The sequence below is a fragment of the Taudactylus pleione genome, unplaced genomic scaffold (assembly GCF_031769625.1).
Source record: "Taudactylus pleione unplaced genomic scaffold, aTauple2 ptg000069l, whole genome shotgun sequence".
NCBI classification, from domain to species: Eukaryota; Metazoa; Chordata; class Amphibia; order Anura; family Myobatrachidae; genus Taudactylus; species Taudactylus pleione.
Window position 1 is genome coordinate 8,485,657 of NW_028284471.1, and position 13,191 is coordinate 8,498,847.

Sequence of the window (13,191 nt, forward strand, 5' to 3'; positions counted from 1 at the left end):
CTATGGCATCCTATATGGGCCCCATATACAGGATAAATACATGTTGTGTTTATGTAAAAACAATACTTATAAACTTAAATAAATCAAAACCGTGTTAGTCCGTTCCTGAAAGGATCCCCTCTTATATCCTCATGTGGCTTGCGGACCACCGGATCTCCATGGTGATGGGGAAAACGGCTTGTCTTCCCTAAGTGGGACTCCTCTCTTCCTGTTCACTGCCGCCCAACTGAAAATGACGTGCGCTTCCAATCACGTGGTCCCGTTGCTCACCGAACTTCCAGTGTCCACCGGAAGTGACATTATATCCTGTTGCTCAATGGATTTAAAGGGATGGATCGCCATATTGCTTATGGGCAGATTGTAGTTTGATGATTCTTCTCCAAAAGCAAAAAAGATAATAAGATAAAAAAGGAATTAATGCAGATAATAATTAAAGGATATTAAGGACAATAAGATGGTACTGCCTTCATAAACATCAAAAAAATAATAATTGGAAGGGACTTATATCAACATATGAATTCATAAAAGTAGAATGTACCAGAACTAAAAACACTTAAAAATTCCACAATCTAAAAAGAGAGGATCATATATATGAAAGTAAAATGATAAAATTACAGAAACCACTTGAGTTCAAAATCGGCATTGAGGCCCCCCGGTATCAAAGTTTTTAAATTGAAAATCCAGCGCATTTCGGCTTTAGCTAGCCTCATTTCCGTATTTTTATATCTCCAATTTGGTCTAATATTGTCAATACCAATAAAATATTTTATTCTTCCAGATGAACAATTATGCATTTTTTTTAAATGTTCAGGTATTGAGTGTGGTACTGTTCCCTTTTTTACATTTTTTATGTTCCCCCATACGGATTTTTAGCAGTCTTGTGGTTCTGCCCACATACCTAAGACCGCATTTTCATTCTAGTAAATAAATTACATTATTGGTGTTACACGTGATAAACTGGTTGATTTTATATAATTTATTGTCAACAGTGAATTCTTCAGTTTTTGTTCCTTCTCCTTTAATAGAACATAAGTGCCGTCCGCACTACACTACCAGGAACAAACACACAGCTGCTGGCGCCGGCAGCTGTGTGTTTGTTTTGGCTGCTGATGAGAGTCAGACAGACTCTCATCGGCTGCTGCGCCCACTGCCGGAGCCGTGCTTCCATCTTCCGGCTCCCCCAGTGGCTGATGGGAGAGACGTCATGACTTCTCTCCCATCATGCAGAGCGGGCCGGTCTGGGAGGACGCATGCCGGAGCGGGGATTAAGGTAAGTGGAGGTTTTTTTTTTCTTGTGTGTGTGTCTGGCGGGGGGGGGGGAGACTACTGCTGGGGTACTACTAGGGGCACTGTTGGAGGCACTACTAGGGGCACTGTTGGGGACACTACTAGGGGCACTGATGAGGGTACTACTAGGGGCACTGATGGGGGCACTGTTGGGGGCACTGATGGGGTTACTACTAGGGGCACTGCTGGGGTTACTGCTGGGGGGACTACTGGGGCACTGCATAGAGGGGGATTACTACTAGGGGTACTGTTGGGGGGAACTGCTGCTGGGGGCCCTGCTGGGGCAGACTGCTACTAGGGGCACTGCTGGGGGGACTTCTACTGGGGTTACTATATAGGGAGGATTATTGCTGGGGGGGCTACTACTGGGGTTACTGCATAGGGAGGGATTGCTGCTGGGGGAGGCCTGCTACTGGGGGGATTACTACTGGGGGCACTACTGGGGGGAGACTAATATTTGGGGGCACTGCATAGGGAGGGTTACTACTGGGGCCACTATATAAGGGGCATTGCATAGGTGGGGGACTACTACTGGGAGCAATGTATAATGGGAATTATATAGGGGCACTGCATGGGGGACCACTACTGAGGGCACTGCATAGGGGGGACCACTACTGGGGGCACTGCATAGGGGGGGCACTGGTTAAGGGCTTGTGTAGCTATCAAGGGAGGGGGCGTAAGGCTGAAGAAATGCCTAGGGTACCAAGAAACCTTGCATCGGCCCTGCAAAAACCTAAACAAAGGTCTCAATGTATACACAGTACAATATAACACAACTATGCAGTAACCCATATATATTTCATTACAGATAGTTAAAGTTAACTTCTCAATGCTTGCTATAAGTTATTTCATACTTAGGCCTTTAAGTTTTTACAGCCACTACTTCCATTCATTACATGGTGTTTACACACAGTATTATGTGGTACCCCCAGAAATTACAGGTGCATGACAGCCCACAGTATATACATTAAAAAAATATATATATTATCATATAGCCTGGGAGAACTCACATAGCCCTCCCTGTGCCACTAAAATATGAGTGGTGTGCCCCTGGACTGACAGGCACACAAGCACAAAGCCCTCAACCTAGTCTTCCTCCCCCCTCCTCTTTGGAAACTTGGCTGCAGCAGGGGGAGGTGTAAATGAGGGAACAGCCAGCACTCCTCACCTTATTGGATGGAGCAGCAGCAGAGACAAGAAGGAGAACACTGAGGCAGACTGGGGAGAGCAGCCATTGCTGGTGTGTTCTGTGCAGTGAGAGCAGCAGTGATCCCAGCAGCAAGAAAAGCAGGCTGCAGACTGAAGTGTGCTGATTTCTTCAGTGCTATTCCAGAGACCTGGGCAGACACAGGAGGGAAATTCCTTATTGAGAGGAAACAGGCAGAGCAGCCAGAGTAAAGCTTCCCCATCCCCAGTGACACCCTGCTGCCCATATATGGAGGACTAGGGGCAGTTGCAGCAAGAAAAAGCTCTGAGAGGGCAAGAAACAAATACAGAGTCAGCACAGTGTTTTCAGCAGCCTGTGACAACCGTTGGAGGTGGGTTGGCATGCTTCCAAGGAAAACCCTATACAAGTAAGAAGGGACACTATTCATGCATCTCTTACACACACCTCAGTTGAATTGTTCTGGAGTGTAGGAAGCTCTCATTTTACGCTAAGGCACAGGGTAGCTTATTGTCAGCCAGTAATATTCTTCTGCTATGTCCCAGGACCCAACCTTAGCTAAGGAATAGACCAACTCCAGTACAACCCCTTGTCTGCCTGTGACACCCTACAGATCAGTGATCTTTTGGAGTTAGACCAGCAGGAGAAACCTGTAAGAATCCACATGAACACAGTAAACCCAGCAGTGGCAGGGAAGCTAAAACATACAAACTCTCTTTCAACGGTATATATATATATACATATGCAGTTGACAGTGTGATAACTGGCCAGGAGCAACTCCATGTTTATGAAGGACGGTGCTCTAAAATGTGCTAGAAAGAGTGATGTAAGAAAAGTGTGGAGGATAGCACCACCTATCAGCCAAAACTAGGATTGCATGTTGAATAATTGTACTGAGCCTTACTCTGCATAACAGCTGTGATAGATCACCTCTTGGGTTCAAAGAATAGCGTATCGCCCCAAAGTAGTGGAATTATACACAGTTAATACACTGTGTTTCTGGAGTAGCCTTCTCCACTCAGCGTGACCACTGCCAGGACAGGAACTTACCCCCACTACGGTGACACATTTAAAAGGGTCTAGAATTAAATATATAAGCATATATATCCATACCAGTACACACGAAAGAGGGACTCCAAACCTGTGCACAGGTACATGGACTTGCTCTGAGTTAATGTTGATTTACTGAATATATTATTTTCTTGAGTCAGAGAAAGTAAGTAAGAGTATTGAGTTATTCAGTAATTTTTGTGTATTCACATATGTCAAATATGTCCACAAGTTAACCTGACAACTGAAGTGTATACTTGAGTATAGGCGCATTGTTGGTAAGTTGTTCATAAGTGTGTTATTTAGCATATTGATGTCATGTAACCTTGTGCAATAATTGTGTCTAACCGTGACAGACGACGTTGGGACCCACAGTTCCTGTATAATAATATTTTTTTTTGTCTTTAAAGTTGTTTATTGAGTGAAAAATATTTGCTTGTAATGAGATTTTAATTTACAGTAATGTACCTTGAATCTATAAGGTATTGATTTACTATACCCACTGGTTCCACTAAATCAGCCGGAGCTTGAGACTGCTCCCTGAACAATCATTGGTCGTGACCTGTATTCCTTACCTCTCCGAAGTAGCCTAATCGAACCTCAAATCAGGAACTGGAGCTAAGCTATCAGGTAAAAAGAAACATACCTGCCGTGCATACTCACACTGTGACACACCTAGACGCATAAGTACCTGGGGGATATTACATTTGGCGTCACAAACAGGATTCGGAGTCCAAAGTAAGGAAATCAACGACCACAGAAAAACATGTCGACAGAACAACCTCCCTCGGGGGGGAGTCCAGCGCCGAATGCAACAGATCAGAACAAGCTACACCTGCAATGGAATCAACACAACATAAAGTAATCGGCGCTCATAGATGGGGAGATGTTGATCTACCACTAGCAGCTCTTTCTGGAAGTATCCCCACTTCCTAAACAGACACAAACAATAATAAGATAAAGCGCTCTGTGGTAATTGGTCTACTGTATAAAGTTAATTGACTTTCTGTAGTCCTGTATAATATATATGTCAGTGCTTCGTACAAAGACTGGTTAGCAAAAACTTGGGGCTGTGTGTTCAAAATGAATTGATTTGGTGGGAGGTGTCTAAGCAGAAAGACAGCTCTCTAATATATAAGTGTATATATATACATATATATATATATATATATATATATAACAGTCTGCTTATGTTATCAAGCTGGTGGGCAATAACTTGAGGCTGGATTTTCAGGACTAGAATTTTATACGTCTGGAGTTCAAGTTTGGCATGAATACCAATATGATGTAGTCAGGATTTGTCTCTCCAATGAATGTAATATAACAATCAACAAGTAATATGCGTATCAGGTGGGCAAAAGCTGTTGGCAGGATATTCAAAAATTCTTATAGCATTAAGCTAATTGCAGATAGGCAAAAACTGTAGGCAGGTATTTGTATGCAAAAGAGACCTTTAACCAGGGTATGGTGAGAACGTGAACTCCTCTCCTCCACTGCACTCTCCACCTCAGGAAAGGAACGTAGTATCAGAGAGACATGCGACACTAGAATTGCAGTGACTTTAGGTATGGAATGTTTGCTTATCTGACCATGAAGTCTGCTGGTCCTGTGTCAATCTGTATCCGCAATCCCTGTGTGTGAGTATGCAGGGGGAGGCTATGGTACTATAAATGACTGATCGTCAGATAATACAACACTGTTTTATTGAACAGTATTGAAATGGTACAAAATAGAAAAAAGAAATAGAAAAAAAAAAAATGGCAAAATACCCTTCAAACAGGGATTAAGGTTAAAAGTACATATGCTAATATATATGTCCCAACGCGTTTCATCTCTTCCAGAGACTTTATCAAGGGCAAGTGATGTTCCTAGTGTGCAATCCATCTTTTATAGGCATCCTCTTTGATCATCAGTCCCCATGTGAAGCGGCGACGCACTTCCGGTTTAATCACTTCCGGGTCGTGCGCGCCGCGTGTGTGGGGGCGGGAGTTGAATATGATTGTTGTTACCAGCGTCTGCCTGGGTGTCAGGTGATGTGACCATACACGCGGCAGCACAGAACGCCGCACCGCCCTCCGTTTGCTCACATCAGAGGTACCATAGAAGCTTGGCTTCTATGTCCTCAGATGTGGCGGCGGCCATTTTTGGTTGGGTTTGTCTTAAATGTAAACTAGTGAGAACGAAACAGGGCATCCATATAGTTATATGCACACCTTGGAGGTACCATATTTAACATAGAAGCCTGGCTTCTCTGTCCTCAAGTGTTGCAGCGGCCATTTTGGGTTGGATTTATTCGGGATATACATTTATTGTAGGTGAATGGTCCATCCACATAGCATGAATCGCCAATGTTTAATGATATATTTAGACATTAATAATATGTAAGGTGTATCCATTAAGGATTAAACTATAAGAAATCTATATGCTAATGGTTATACTTGACTATGGATCAATTGATGTAGGTGGGTCTTAATAGACAATATGATAGGAAACTAGCTGAAAGTGTTTCCCAGATAGGCCACATTAAAAATGATAGTGAAGTAAAGTGATAAAGTAATCAAGTAGAGATAAGTATTTTATATGTACAATGTGCTTATAAGGATAGATTGGACCATTAAGATAGGTGTATGTTGGGGGTAATGGTTCACTACAATCAGGGGTCTATGTTGAGGCCCTCAGGGTGTAGGGTCTGCAGATCAAATATCCATCTGCTCTCTTTACGGTTGATAACTTCTAATTTATTTCCTCCCCTCCAGTTGTAAGTGACTTTGTCAATCCCTATGAACTTCAAACCTTTGGGGTCACACTTATGGGTATTTTTAAAATGTTCTGAAACACTATGGGTCTCCAAACCCCTTTGGATGTTCCGACAGTGTTCATAAATCCTTTGTCTTAGAGTTCTTATGGTACGTCCCACATATTGTAACCCACATGGGCATTCGAGTAAGTATATTAGGTTATCACTGTCACATGATAGTGTACCTCTAATCCTATACTCTTTGTCAGTTTGGTTAGATTTTATGACACATATGGGTCTCGTGCTTGTGTACCCCAATAATCTGCAGTTGGAGCACCTTCCACAATGATAGAATCCCTCTTTCACATTATTCCCATTGATGGTCTTCTGTCTTTTAATATTAGCAGTGTCTCGGAGATGGTTATGGACTATTTTTTGTTTTATGTCTGGTGCTTTCCGAAACACCACATTTGGTTTGTCTTGAATCACATTTTTAAGTTTCTCATCCAGACTCAGAATATGCCAATGTTTCTTGAGTATGTTCTGTACTTTGCTGGAGGCACCTGAATATTTGGTCACAAAGTACACCTTCTTATGTTGTTCAATACTACTTACTGATTCCGTTTTTGAATACTTAAGTAATGTCTCTCTCGGTCTCTCTTTCAATTCCCTATAAGCTCCTTCCACTGCCTCCATATTATATTTCTTCTCTTTAAATTTTTGTTTTAGATCAAAACCTTGTTCAGTATAATCCTCTATTCTAGTACAATTACATCTCAGGCATGTGAACTGGCCTTTGGGGATCCCCTTTATCCAACTCGGGTGGTGATTGCTTTGTGCCAGTATGTAACTATTTACGTCTACAGCCTTGTGATGTGTTTTAGTGTGCAGTCTGTCATCTTCAACAAAGATCTCCAAATCTAGGAATACGATCTTATCCTTACTGAATGTAGAAGTAAATTGTAGATTGAGGTTGTTGTCATTGATGTAGGATAGAAATTGTAATAACGAGTGTTCATCACCTCGCCAAATACATAACACATCATCTATGTAGCGTCTCCATAGGACCAAGTTCGCCCCAAACCTCTCATTGGACCAGATCTTATTAAGTTCCCAATGGCTCATGAATAGGTTCGCATAACTAGGGGCGAACTTGGTCCCCATGGCTGTCCCTTTACGTTGTAGGTAAAAGTCTCCCCCAAACCACATGTAATTATGTGTCAAAATGTATTTAATACCTTGGAGTATAAAGATTCTTTGCTCCTCATCCATATCCTGATCTTGCTCGAGGAAGTGTTGTATACTGTCTAGACCTAAGTCGTGATCGATTTCCGTAATTACGCTATCTTCAATGGATGATTGACTGTTTACAGTCAATCATCCATTGAAGATAGCGTAATTACGGAAACTAGTTTCTCTATCCACTCTATACATGAATTAGAGGAAGAAGGGGATCATTTGTCAACATTGGCCCGACAGTCCTTTGAGAAAGGCTGGCAGGATTTGTTGGATACCACAGGTAAAACATTGAAATCCACTATCCAGTCTAGCTCCAACATAACAACTGCAACTACCCCCGACACAATCTCCACTTCAACATTTCCAGAGGTACCAAAATGGGGGGATTCTTTTTTAGACATAGGCACCACACAAACAGCCATGAAAAGAAAGTTAGACGTACTAGAAGAGGTTGTCGGGGAGGGGAAAAGTTCGCCCCTAGTTATGCAAACCTATTCATGAGCCATTGGGAACTTAATAAGATCTGGTCCAATGAGAGGTTTGGGGCGAACTTGGTCCTATGGAGACGCTACATAGATGATGTGTTATGTATTTGGCGAGGTGATGAACACTCGTTATTACAATTTCTATCCTACATCAATGACAACAACCTCAATCTACAATTTACTTCTACATTCAGTAAGGATAAGATCGTATTCCTAGATTTGGAGATCTTTGTTGAAGATGACAGACTGCACACTAAAACACATCACAAGGCTGTAGACGTAAATAGTTACATACTGGCACAAAGCAATCACCACCCGAGTTGGATAAAGGGGATCCCCAAAGGCCAGTTCACACGCCTGAGATGTAATTGTACTAGAATAGAGGATTATACTGAACAAGGTTTTGATCTAAAACAAAAATTTAAAGAGAAGAAATATAATATGGAGGCAGTGGAAGGAGCTTATAGGGAATTGAAAGAGAGACCGAGAGAGACATTACTTAAGTATTCAAAAACGGAATCAGTAAGTAGTATTGAACAACATAAGAAGGTGTACTTTGTGACCAAATATTCAGGTGCCTCCAGCAAAGTACAGAACATACTCAAGAAACATTGGCATATTTTGAGTCTGGATGAGAAACTTAAAAATGTGATTCAAGACAAACCAAATGTGGTGTTTCGGAAAGCACCAGACATAAAACAAAAAATAGTCCATAACCATCTCCGAGACACTGCTAATATTAAAAGACAGAAGACCATCAATGGGAATAATGTGAAAGAGGGATTCTATCATTGTGGAAGGTGCTCCAACTGCAGATTATTGGGGTACACAAGCACGAGACCCATATGTGTCATAAAATCTAACCAAACTGACAAAGAGTATAGGATTAGAGGTACACTATCATGTGACAGTGATAACCTAATATACTTACTCGAATGCCCATGTGGGTTACAATATGTGGGACGTACCATAAGAACTCTAAGACAAAGGATTTATGAACACTGTCGGAACATCCAAAGGGGTTTGGAGACCCATAGTGTTTCAGAACATTTTAAAAATACCCATAAGTGTGACCCCAAAGGTTTGAAGTTCATAGGGATTGACAAAGTCACTTACAACTGGAGGGGAGGAAATAAATTAGAAGTTATCAACCGTAAAGAGAGCAGATGGATATTTGATCTGCAGACCCTACACCCTGAGGGCCTCAACATAGACCCCTGATTGTAGTGAACCATTACCCCCAACATACACCTATCTTAATGGTCCAATCTATCCTTATAAGCACATTGTACATATAAAATACTTATCTCTACTTGATTACTTTATCACTTTACTTCACTATCATTTTTAATGTGGCCTATCTGGGAAACACTTTCAGCTAGTTTCCTATCATATTGTCTATTAAGACCCACCTACATCAATTGATCCATAGTCAAGTATAACCATTAGCATATAGATTTCTTATAGTTTAATCCTTAATGGATACACCTTACATATTATTAATGTCTAAATATATCATTAAACATTGGCGATTCATGCTATGTGGATGGACCATTCACCTACAATAAATGTATATCCCGAATAAATCCAACCCAAAATGGCCGCTGCAACACTTGAGGACAGAGAAGCCAGGCTTCTATGTTAAATATGGTACCTCCAAGGTGTGCATATAACTATATGGATGCCCTGTTTCGTTCTCACTAGTTTACATTTAAGACAAACCCAACCAAAAATGGCCGCCGCCACATCTGAGGACATAGAAGCCAAGCTTCTATGGTACCTCTGATGTGAGCAAACGGAGGGCGGTGCGGCGTTCTGTGCTGCCGCGTGTATGGTCACATCACCTGACACCCAGGCAGACGCTGGTAACAACAATCATATTCAACTCCCGCCCCCAAACACGCGGCGCGCACGACCCGGAAGTGATTAAACCGGAAGTGCGTCGCCGCTTCACATGGGGACTGATGATCAAAGAGGATGCCTATAAAAGATGGATTGCACACTAGGAACATCACTTGCCCTTGATAAAGTCTCTGGAAGAGATGAAACGCGTTGGGACATATATATTAGCATATGTACTTTTAACCTTAATCCCTGTTTGAAGGGTATTTTGCCATTTTTTTTTTTTTCTGTTTTTTTCTATTTCTTTTTTCTATTTTGTACCATTTCAATACTGTTCAATAAAACAGTGTTGTATTATCTGACGATCAGTAATTTATAGTACCATAGCCTCCCCCTGCATACTCACACACAGGGATTGCGGATACAGATTGACACAGGACCAGCAGACTTTATGGTCAGGTAAGCAAACATTCCATACCTAAAGTCACTGCAATTCTAGTGTCGCATGTCTCTCTGATACTACGTTCCTTTCCTGAGGTGGAGAGTGCAGTGGAGGAGAGGAGTTCACGTTCTCACCATACCCTGGTTAAAGGTCTCTTTTGCATACAAATACCTGCCTACAGTTTTTGCCTATCTGCAATTAGCTTAATGCTATAAGAATTTTTGAATATCCTGCCAACAGCTTTTGCCCACCTGATACGCATATTACTTGTTGATTGTTATATTACATTCATTGGAGAGACAAATCCTGACTACATCATATTGGTATTCATGCCAAACTTGAACTCCAGACGTATAAAATTCTAGTCCTAAAAATCCAGCCTCAAGTTATTGCCCACCAGCTTGATAACATAAGCAGACTGTGTTATATATATATATATATATATATGTATATATATACACTTATATATTAGAGAGCTGTCTTTCTGCTTAGACACCTCCCACCAAATCAATTCATTTTGAACACACAGCCCCTAGTTTTTGCTAACCAGTCTTTGTACGAAGCACTGACATATATATTATACGGGACTACAGAAAGTCAATTCACTTTATACAGTAGACCAATTACCACAGAGCGCTTTATCTTATTATTGTTTGTTTACACCTGCAATGGCACAAATCAACGCAATCATCCTGCCATACTACTTTGGAGGCCCATGGCTCCCAACTTACAGTGGGGACGTCCACAGTCCAGATGGAAACACCTTAACTGAATTTAAAAATAAAATGAAATCTATGTTTCGGCTGTATCCCCTAAGTGACCAACAACAGGTAGAGATATTGATAGGCCAATTAAAAGGATCAGCCCTTAGGGAAGTGACCTCGTGGCCATTGGATGAGAGGAAAAAAGTAGATAAGGTGTTGAAAAGGCTAGCCATTACCTTCAAAACACGAACACTCCCTGAACTAAAAATTTAATTTTATGCTCTTAAGCAATGATTGGGAGAATCCCTCCGTGACTACGCATTGAACTTACAGGAAGCCATATGAGCAATACAGGCTGTCGATGCAGAGGAAGTCAGAAACACTGATGAGGCCCTAATAACTCAATACTTTCTCCCATGGACCCTTCGATAAGTTATCAGTTATTTATATAGCGCACACATATTCTGCAGTGCTTTACAGAGAATATCTTACCATTCACATCTGTCCCTGCCCCAGTGGAGCTTACATTCTATATTCCCTATGACATGCACACGCACATACACACTATGGTCAATTTTTTTTTTGTGGGGAGCCAATTAACCTAGCAGTATATTTTTGGAGTGTGGGAGGAAACCGGAGTACCCGGAGGGAACCCACGCAAGCACAGGGAGAATATACAAACTCCGCACAGTTAAGGCCATAGTGGGAATCGAACCCATGACCTCAGTGCTGTGAGGCAGTAATGCTAACCATTACACCGTCGAGCACAATTACGGTTGTTGAGACTGCAGAAGCCAGATGACTCATTCTTGGATTTCAAATAGACCGCGATCAGAGTAGTAGGCACTAATACAAACCGAAATGTGGAGTTCCCAGAGGTGCCAGGATTCCATGAGCACCCATATTCTGAGAAAACGTCAAAAAGCAAAGATACCATACTACAAGGTATTCAAGCTCTGGGCCTGATTCAGAGCCGGTCGCTATTTGCGGTCGTTCGTTCCAAAAAAAGGGGTGGCTATTCAAATGAACCGTTCGCTCTTTGCGGTCTGTTCACGCCTCTACGTCTGAACGAGCGAACAAAACTTGCGGTCGTTTTTTGGATAACTACGCCCCCTGGCCGCTCGCATCCTACGTCATGTCCGCAATTTATTAGATTAATCGAGTACATCGACCAGCGTATGAACTGCTCGCTATTCTTGTGGTTGGTTTTTACTACCACAAATTTGCGAGCAGTTCTGACTATAAAATAACCCAGTGACGTGGTCAGTGACACTGCTGTATTAATTATGCACACCCATAAAACGCGCCTTTTGGCCTGTAAGCACGCCTGCGTTCTGATCTCCACTCCCCGTTTTCAAGCACCTTCCCCTGTCACCACCCACATACGCCTCCTCCTGTCACTCATATTAGCAGGCATTCGCTATTTAGCGAACAAACGATTTTCGGCCGCACTGACTGGTTCGCGCATGCGTATTACGATCCGTACGCATGCGCAGTTGGGCAAACATCGCTCGGAACGAACGAGCGGCCGCTTACGAGCGGCTCTGAATCAGGCCCTCTGTCTACAGACCCGTTGCAAACTCTGAAGAAACAACTGGAAGACTTGATGGTGGGGATGGCAGAAATGCGAAAGGAGATATGGAACATCCCAAAACAGCAAAATACTGGTCCCACTGAACCTAGGTGGAGAACGGAACAAAGGAGGTCCTCAAGCGATTGGTGGAATCCTCCCCGAAGGGGTGGAAGGAGGTCGACTGATCAATTTGATGGGCAGGGGCGCCCGATCTGTAGGTGATGTCAGAGAGCAGGCCACATAGAGAGGAATTGTAGTCACTCAAAGGATTTAAACTCCAATTCCCCGAGGGTGGGGGCCGAACCCCGGGGAGAGCAAGCGGAGTAGACCTAGACCCTGAAAAGTGGTGGCCCCAGTATATTGGACCATGCCCGACGATACCGATACTCATCTATGGCGTAGAGACACTAGCAATGTTAGATACCGGGTCACAGATTACTACAATACAACTCAGTCTTCCGACAACACTGGGGGGACAGACAACTACTATTACCTCCACCAACTTGGCTGCAACTTATAGCTAGTAACGGCCTGGGAATTTCCTGCGTTGGTTACTGGGAAGCGGATGGAAAAATTGGAGAGACTCTTCTGCTATGGCAGGGGTGCTTGGTGACCGAAAAAAGCGATGCCAAGGTAGCTCCTATACTTTTAGGAATGAACATCCTAC